At 33.7% G+C, this 10,540-nt stretch overlaps 1 pseudogene; it reads left to right on the top strand.

The window, feature by feature from the left end:
- LOC106471473 overlaps nt 1–10,540 on the top strand; it is a 50,502-nt pseudogene that overhangs the window by 28,479 nt on the left and 11,483 nt on the right.

Here is a 10,540-nt window from a genome sequence, read left to right on the forward strand (position 1 = left end):
TTTACTATGATGAGACGGGTTATAGTGTTTTACTGTGGTGAGACAGGTGTTTTATGTTATAGTGTTTTACTGTGATGAGACAGGTGGTTTATGCTATAGTGTTTTACTATGATGAGACAGGTTGTATATGTTATAGTGTTTTACTATGATGAGACGGGTTATAGTGTTTTACTGTGGTGAGACAGGTGTTTTATGTTATAGTGTTTTACTGTGATGAGACAGGTGGTTTATGCTATAGTGTTTTACTATGATGAGACAGGTTGTATATGTTATAGTGTTTTACTATGATGAGACGGGTTATAGTGTTTTACTGTGGTGAGACAGGTGTTTTATGTTATAGTGTTTTACTGTGATGAGACAGGTGGTTTATGCTATAGTGTTTTACTATGATGAGACAGGTTGTATATGTTATAGTGTTTTACTATGATGAGACGGGTTATAGTGTTTTACTGTGGTGAGACAGGTGGTTTATGTTATTGTATTTTACTGTGGTGAGACAGGTATTTTATGTTATAGTGTTTTACTATGATGAGACAGGTTGTATATATTATAGTGTTTTACTATGATGAGACGGGTTATAGTGTTTTACTGTAGTGAGACAGGTTGTATATGTTATCTTGATTTATTGTGTACTATTTCACTGTAATGTGACATGTTGCTCTGGTATGACAGGTAATATATATATATGCACAGTTTTATGGTATTTTAATGTGATGTAACAAATTATTATTTTGTACTGTTTTACCCTCATGTGACAGGATGTTTTACAAGAGCATTCTACTGTGGTGTGCATAAAGGTAAAAGTTTTATATGTGTTACACTAGATTAATTTCAGTGTTTTATGGCATATTTTTAAAAGGTAAGAGAAAATACTTCCCACCTTATGCCTGTGATATATTTTGAAGTATTTTTTACATGCTTGTTTTTTATTATCATTATTACAGAGTTTGAATTAGCAGATGGGTGTGGGGCAAACTCACCCTGCCCACCAGGCTGTACCTGCACTGGAACTGTTGTACATTGTAGCCGACAGAAGCTAAGAGTAGTGCCTAATGATATTCCTGTAGAATCTACAGAACTGTAAGTTGGTCTACTTTAGATACAGGAACATTCTGATTTAAATATTTACTATTGTAAGGCTACCTGTAAGCAATGTAGTTGAGCATTGACCTTACTGATATAAAAGAAAAAACAATTCTTAGATTTATCAGAAAAATAATCACATCAAGCTACTTTTTTCTCCAACTTGGAAATAAAAACGTGTTATTTGGATATGATTGTATGCAGCTACTGACTTTTCAAGGTAAATAAAGCTTATTATGAACCCTAGACCTCTAAGTGAAATAGTGTATACTTAGTTACAAGCATGAGAGACAGGTCAAGGAATTATAAGGTCATATCTGGTCAGTGAACACAAAAAAAATTACTTTCAACATAAAATCAAATAATGGATAATTAATTGTGATGGTATATCATATGGTATCCAAACATTTAAAGTATTTTATGTTATTAATAGTGAGTAAAGGACTATATATGTCAAAACCAAACAACATAAAATCATGTCATTAACAGGTGGCCCAGGCCCTTTGAAGGATGCATGTTTTTATACCAGAATTCATAAATTTAACCTAAAAGATAGATCAGTTGAATCTACCAGTTACTCAGATGTAATGTAAAATATGTCCGGGAAGGGTTTATTAAATTAAACTTAATTTCTTATGTATTTTAGAATAGATTCCTGATTGAATACCTAGAGTACTTAGAACTTCACTTACTGTTGCTGTAAAGAACTGGACATTTTGTATATTGTTATGATAATGTATTTTATGAATGTCCAACCAAAACTTTTAGTTTTTTAATTATAATTTAAAATAAAAAAAATATTTTACCTCATAAATTTTTGGAAAGACTTACCATGGTTTTTTCTGTTATAAAAGAAACATTGTTTGAAATTAGTTATCTATAAGTCTTGTATATTAAATAAAAAGGAAACTTTTCAGGTGACACAGAAATACTAATTGTCGAATAGCTGTAATGTTTAATGATTTTTGGCTGCACTTCACGATACTCAGAAATAACTTTGACTCTGATATATTGATCTAACTGATTAAAGTACTCAGTACAAGTGAGAAAAGACTTGTTCGTATTGGTTATGAGCAAAAAATATCAGATGTTGTGGTAATTTTATTCTTGATTATCTAATCTGTTGTTCTCACAACTTCATTTCAAATAAAACCAGGAAACCTAGAACATCATGTTTTCTGGTTCTCTTATTTTTATATGTTTCAATATCTCTTATCACAAAATATCATACTGTGTTTTAACATGTGTATGTGTGTGTGTGTTTTGACATTTGTTATCAAGTCTCAGAATCCCATGCTATGTTTTTACATGTGCGTGTTTTGTTATCTGTTATAATCAAATCCCTGGAACTCAAGTTGTTTTTTTACACGTGTGTGTGTTTTGATACCTACAGTCATTAAGTCTCATGTTGTGTTTTGGCATGTGTGTTTAGATATCTGGCAACTCTAAACTTCAGGATTTTGATTTTTGTTATAACATGCTTTTATGTGTAATTTACTCTCTCAAACCCTGCTGCCATGCATTTAGGATTGTGTTATTATTAAGAATTTCAGAATCTCATATTCTGTTCTGAAATTTGTAACCTGGTTCTGCTATTCTTGCAAACTTTAGAATCCCATGTTCTATTCTGACTTGTATGTTCAGGTACCCGTTACCTACACAAACTTCAGTATTTTATGTTCTGTTCTAACATGTGTACTTGGGTTTATGTTACTACCACAATCTTCAGGATATAATGTTCTATTCTGATTTGTATGTTCAGTTACTTATACTTCAACAAACTTTAGAATTCAGTGTTTTGTTCTAACTTGTATTGTCTAGTATATGTGCAACCACAAGCTCCAGAAATCTGTGTTCTGTTCTAAGCTCTGTATTCAGGCGTCTGCTACTCCCATAAACTTCAGAATATTATGTTCTGTTTGGTCCTGTGTATTCTGGTATCTGCTTCCCTTATAAGTTCCAGAATTTTGTGTTCTATTCTGGCATATGTATTTAGGAACATGTTACCCTACAAACTTCAGAATTTCATGTTATTTTTTTGACATGTGTATTCAGGCATCTGCTACTCCCACAAACTTCAGAATCTTATGTTCTGTTGTGACCTGTGTATTCTGGTATCTGTTGCTATTACTCCCACAAACTTCAGAATCTTATGTTCTGTTGTGACGTGTGTATTCTGGTATCTGTTGCTATTACTCTCACAACTAGAATCTCATGTTCTGTTTGACTTGTGTATTCAGGTATCTGGACGTGAACAGTATCTCATCCATTCCAGATGGCATCAACGCACTGAAAGAACTAACACGACTGTTAGTATCACCTCTAGCTTTATTTTACATTTTAAACTTGATACTACTTAATCATTTTAATGGGTTTCCATAGCTACTTTATGATAAACAACATTTGGAGTTTCTCATCTTTCTCGCTTTCGTTTTATACATGTTTGTATATTGTTGTGCAAATGTATTGAAAAAAATTCTGTACTGTTGTATAAAGTGATACAAATAATTATAAGCTCACGAAAATCGTTTGCATTTAATGACGATTTAGCGTTATTCATGGTTCGTTATCTCGGGCAGTTTATCGTAGAATAGTAATTTTCACAATGCCTGTTTTAAATTAAATTTTATTTCTAGATTGAATGATTATTAAAAATAACTTAAGTCAAACATATTTTGATTTCCATTTCAGTTGACCATCAGGCCCAAATAAATGTATATATTTGAAATTAAATAGTTTCTAAGGGAGAGAAAACGAGCAGGATTAAAAATCCCATTCCGTCTCACCAGACGACTCTTGTAATCAACGTAATCGCCCTAAAGAAGGGTTAGCAGGATTTCTAAGCTATGCGAATGTACTATAAACCGTGATCTTTGATTTCACTTCTCCAGAAAAGTTACCATTGTTTTCAATTTTATCTCACATTTACAGTTAATCATCATTCACTTGATAACGTGTTAAAAGAAGCTTAAGAGAATGTAAAATCGGTTTCTTCCATAAAATACGTCTTATCGTTAAATACTATACATCTTCAAACTTCAAAGTAATTTAGGATTAATATAAATTACTTTATTTTAAACTTTAGTTAAGTAGTTGGGTGAGTTTTGTTTGTATCACACGTGTACAAAATCCGAAAATTATTGGTTTTTTTTTATGTATGATTTATTTAAAAATTTTTACACTAATATAAATGATTATAGAAATTATTAATATTATTACAACGTACAACAATTAATTATTAACAAAATAAAATCGCTTGAACCTGCCTTATTGGTTAGAAGGTTAACACTTTAATATGAGTATTTATAAGCTTCAGTACTGGAAAACACAACCAACGAGAAGCTAAAGGGTGACCGCCCAGTATTCTGAAGGACCAATAGCCACAGATTTGTGGTTTTCGCAATATAGGTCAAAATTAAATGAATAAGCAAATTCTCAGATTTATAATAGATGAATGCAGTCTCAAATGAGAAGGTTAGATGGATACACATTACTCTCGTTTTAAATACAAACAACAGAATTAAATATTTCAATCGACATTGTACTTTGAGATGTACAGCTCATTTCATTGGCTCGGTGTCAAGATAATTTTACTGACTGGAAGCTTTCAACATGTTTATTGATTGTTTTCAGTATATTATGTGAAAGTCAATTTTTCACATCTAATCTAATTTAGTACGTGATAACATTATTCAAAGTTTTATTTTTTGTTTACGTATTTTCAAAACATGGCTTGTTTATAATGTTGGTTTTATTCAGCAGGCTCTTATTTAACAGCAAAGAAAATAATATTATTATCATGAAATGATTATATTTTCATTTGGATAAATTCAAGATGTTCAAAAAAATCGGCAGGCTATACTGTAGTCTTAAAAACAGAGATTTCAGTGTTGTTATTGTTTTTTAATTCAAGTGTCTCGTTTCAGAGATCTAAGCAACAACCAGATCTCCATTATACCAAATAACATCTTCAGCAACCTAACAAAACTGTCAACTTTGTAAGTATACACATATTTAATTGAAACCTGGAGTTGAAACCAAAATACTTGTTTCTGTATTCACAGTAGATGAATTGTATGGTAAATGGTGAAAGTATTTCTAGCATGCTGTACAGGGCCGGTAATAGCGGGGGCGTGATGCCGTTGCTCCCCCCCCCCCCCAAGCTATTGTTGTCCGTCCATTAATCTAGTTTTAGATTTATTTGGCTTTATTATATGTCTCATTTACTCCTCCCCACTCCCAAGATAAGGAAAGCTGGAGCCAGGACTGGTTCTGCACCATGAAAAAATACCAAAATAAGAATAAAGTAGTCTTATCCTTAGTCATATAAGAAACATCTTAATGTGTGCTAAAATATAATTAATAATAATTAATGGAATTTTCGACTTTAATTTGCAACCTTAATTATCAAACAACTAGGATATTAGTAACTGGAAACTCGAAAGATATGTAGTTCAACAATAATTATATAATATTTTTTCTGTGATAACAACTGAAGTTTTCATTCCTGGAATTTCTCTTTATGTAGTGATTAAATACAGAATGAAGTCTCAGCTACATCGTTAACGATGACTAATTTTACTTCCTTTAATTAATTACAGAATCTTGAGTTACAACAAGCTGCAGTGCATACAGAAGGACAGCTTTCGGGGATTAAACTCCCTCAGGATACTGTGAGTGTTCTGTACACGATTTCGTTATAACCTGTCTTCATAGACTTACAAATAATGTAATTGATTGCGTTTCTTCGGTCGCAGTATTAGCTATTTGTATCTGTTACTCGTGGCTTTGAAATGGTGCACACACCACGTTAGAGACATTAGAATTAAAGACGCCTTACACCAAAATACAACGGTGATTAATCGTTGAAACTGAAAATAATAAAGACAACTTCTCGTTGTGCGTTAGATAGATAAGACAACTAAAATCAATGACAACTGAAATCCTGGAAATGACATTAAAGTTTTATGGTATAATGTATTAGTTAAAAAATGTAAAAGTAAATAATTATTCAAATATGTAACACATTTCTTCTTACGTTTTATATACAGTAGATTTTATAGATGTTATTTATATGTTCATTACTCGTTCATTTGTTTAAAATTCTTCTATAAATATGTTTTCCAGGTCTCTTCACGGAAATGATGTGTCATTAATACCAGAGGGCGCTTTTCGGGATCTGGTCTCTATTACACATATGTAAGTTCATTTATGGTATTTTTACTTGTTGTGTATGCTTCCATTTTCTCAGACATCCAAGCCGATGTTTTCTTATTAACGGTGTTTATTATGAAGAAATATCTGTCTCTTTAGTTTCTTGCCTTGCACCATTTAAGTTGTTGTTGTTTGAAGGTAAGCTCAAAGCTACACAGTGCTCTGCCCACCACGGGTATCGAAACCCGGTTTCTAGCGTTGTAACCAGTTAAGAAGGTACAAGAATAGCATATCCTTCTATTTCTCTCTCTCTCTATATATATATATATAAGTTTACTTTATAAATGAACATATATTTATTTCCTTTGCTGCTTTAGATTAATCGACTAATAGGTGTTAAAAGTTTTCCTCGCCTAGTTTTGTCAGTAATTTTTATTTTTCATAGACTTACAAATAATGTAATTGATTGCGTTTATTCAGTTGCAGTGTTAACTGTTTATATATGTTACTCGTGGCTTTGAAATGGTGCACACACCACGTTAGAGATATTGGAGTTTTTGTTTGTTTGTTTGTTGTTAAGCAGAAACCCGGTTTGTAGGGTTATGAGCCACTGGAGGCTTCAGAACAGTTTCATTTATTTGTTTGTTGTTAAACAAAAACCCGGTTTGTAGGGTTATGAACCACTGGAGGCTTCAGAACAGTTCCATTTGTTTGTTGCTAAACAGAAACCCGGTTTGTAGGGTTATGAGCCATTGGATTGACTGTAGCATTATAATACCTCTCGCGGATGAAAAGTCGAGCATGTTCGATGATGGGATTCGAACCTGCTACCCACAAATTGGGAGTTGGGGTCCCTAACTTCCAAGCCACGCCAGGCCGCTGTTGTTACTGCAACCAGAACACTAACATCATTAATAAATATTAGTCTCCTGATAGCAGTAACAACAGCATCCTGTCAACCAGTATGTTTGTTAATAGTTCTGATGCACAGATGTTGTGCATCAGAAAAGCGCGAAAGTTATCATGAGAATTTATTAAATAGAGTTCCTGCTTTTATTGTAGTAGGCCTTTCTAACTTTAGTGCCCCCCATTGGCACAGCAGTATTTCTGCGGACTTACAACGCTAGAATCCGGGTTTCGATACCCGTGGTGGGCAGAGCACAGATAGCCCATTGTGCAGCTTTTTGCTTTATTACAATCAAACAAACAAACAAACTGACTTTAGTGAGATGCCCAGTCCACGGAAGCTAAAGGTTGCAGGAAACAATTAACAATAACTTTTGTCTGTCTTTCATCTATATCTCTTAAATGTTTCCAGTTTTGTACTTACCTGTAGTGGACAGGTAAGCTCCAAATATCTTTCGATCGCTTGATATACTAATACAGGAAACATTAAATTTTCCTCTGTGTCAGTGGTAAGTTAACGGACTTACAGTGCTAAGATCCGGATTTCGATTCTTTGCGGTGTAGAGAGCACAATTAGCTCATTGTTTAACTTTGCGTTTCTTTCTCTTTTTTTATCTGTATTTATTTATCACAAAACATTATACACAGCGCGCAAATCGTCCAGTCTCACCGCCTACCGTAAATAGGAACTAAAAAGTAGTCCTATATTTCTATTGGCTAGGTGGCTAAGACAGTGGACTCGCAATCTGAGGGTCGCGGGTTCGAATCTCCGTCACATCGAACATGCTCGCCCTTTCAGTCGTGGGGGCGTTATAATGTGACGGTCAATCCCGCTATTCGTTGGTAAAAGTATCCAGAGTTGGCAGTGGGTGGTGTTGACTAGCTTTCTTCCCTCTAGTCTATCCCTTCTAAATTAGGGACGGCTAGCGCAGATAGTCCTCGTGTAGCTTTGCGCGAAATTCAAAGTAAACCAAACCAAACATTTCCATTACTAACAACTAATATTTGCAGAATCGAATGGTATTTCAGTATTTTAACTAAAGTATGCACAATAACAGTACGGACAACACTGACGACAACGGATCACTTGGATTTCCTGTATGTTGAACATGTTACATATCTGTGATAAAAAAAAGATCACAAAAATTGTTGATTTTTTTTTTTTCACAGGCCTGTTCATTTTTTAATTTCGGATTTCAAAACGGAGATGTGTAAAGTTAGCATTTCAGATTTGTTTTTTCGTCTCCCACGAATCACTGCTCAGGATGCCTTTCGTTCAATACCAAAACTCGTCAGCCGGGATGTCCGATGAGAGAAACAAAAGTATATTTAAAACACTATTTTCGTATGTAGCGCCTCTAGTGGTATGTCTGCGAATTTACTACGCTAGAAACCGGGGTTCGATACCCGTGGTGAGCAGTGCACAGATAGCCCATCGTGTAGCTTTGTGCTTAACTACAAACAAATATATGTAGCATAAGTGGCGACTTAAAAGGAATGTGATACAAGAACATCTGCAGTTTATGAGATTTTTACAGCATCTGTTAAGTCTGTTGGTTTCCAATGCTTCACCAGCTTTCGGAGTTAAAAATGTAATGTTGAAGATTATACAGGGTAGGGCAAAATGACTTCTACATTTGTTTTATTTAGAACATAGTTTACTTTCTAACGTTTAGAGAATTTATATTTTCCTGGAAACAGTCTCGCTTTACAGAACGTTTATCACGTCGTATTGGTGGCCATTGGATAAAACATTCACGCTGCATGCTAAGTATATCTACATATAATTCATAAAGACAGTGTAGTTTGTATCTTCAATGGACATTAAAGAATTCGTTTTCTCTCTTCCGACCAGTGCTTTAGGGGCCAACCCTCTCTACTGCGACTGTTCTCTCAAGTGGCTCTCTGATTGGATTAAACGTGACTACATCGAACCAGGAATTGCGAGGTGTGCAGAACCTCGTCTGATGAAAGACAAACTAGTCCTCACTGCTCCGTCTAACCATTTCATATGTACAGGTATGATCCCTTTAAAACCTCACATATTAAATTGTGGCGGAATGCTACAAGTTCTTCAAATACCCATAGAATGATAGGTTTCTTTTTTTGTGAGCGTAAAACACTTAAATACACCATTTCGAAAAACATATCTCAGTTTTACACCAAATTATAACTAAGAATTATGCATCTACGTATAATACAAATTAACGAATCTAAGGATTTAATTTTAGCCGCGAAATAAGTAAAATAGAATATGACATTTTATTTGTTTTAATTTTTTAAACGTTATATATTTCCGATAAATTTTAAAACTTTGAAGTTTCTGTTACATACAATGCACAAATTCAGATAAAAGTAGGCTTAAGAGCTCACGTGCTTCTTAATGTTTGTTCTTCGTGTGCATATATATATATATATATATAAGTGAGGTGCAGATAAAAGTAGGCTTAAGAGCTCAGGCGTTTATTGATGTTTCATGTAGATATTTAAGTGAGTTTCAGATAAAAAGTAGGCTTAAGAGCCCAGGTGTTTCCTTAATATTTGCTCTCTCTCTTTCTCTCTCTCTCTATATATATATACAAATAATTGTGATGCAGATGAACATATATATAGAATAGTCCAGCCTTTTGAAATGTTTGTTCTGTATAGATATAAGTTGGTTTCAGATAATAAAAAAATAGACATAAGAGTCCAAGTTTCTTCAATGTTTGCTATGTGTATAAATCAATTTAAGATAAAACAAAACAGATATAATAGTCTAGGTGTTTGTGCCACTTTCAGACAAACCAGAACCTGACGTTTTGGCAAAGTGTGACGCCTGTTACACGTTTCCTTGTCGAAACGGCGCCACGTGTATTTCTAAACCGTTGCGGGAATATGAGTGCATATGTCCACCTGGTTACCATGGTAACCACTGTGAGCAGGTCATCGACGCATGTTATGGAAATCCTTGTGAAAACGGGGGAACGTGCAAGGTTCTGGAGGCTGGACGGTTTAGGTATGTCCCTTTACTCCCGCTCTCTGCTGTCTTCAGACTCTTAACCTTATTATATTGAAGTTAAATGATAAAAACTTCTGTTTTTGTAAACTTGTTAGAATGAACGGCAGTTGTTGTTTTAAATAGATTTGATGAACTTAAAAAGTTGATAATATAGGCACATTTTTTTTTTATTAATTTTACATTGTAGGAACACCCAAGAGAAAGAGATCCCAGGTTTTGACTAAACAAAAATAAAAATTAATTTGTGAATTTGATAGTATTATATAACTTACACTATGGTTTTGCAGACGTTTGTGGTTTAAATACATGATGTTTTATTCTTCAGAGTCATTTTATGTTGGCTATAACTATAGAATGGAATAAGAAATATATTTATACTTGTCATAAGACATTAGT

The sequence above is a fragment of the Limulus polyphemus genome, unplaced genomic scaffold (assembly GCF_000517525.1).
Source record: "Limulus polyphemus unplaced genomic scaffold, Limulus_polyphemus-2.1.2 Scaffold4643, whole genome shotgun sequence".
Lineage (NCBI taxonomy): Eukaryota > Metazoa > Arthropoda > Merostomata > Xiphosura > Limulidae > Limulus > Limulus polyphemus.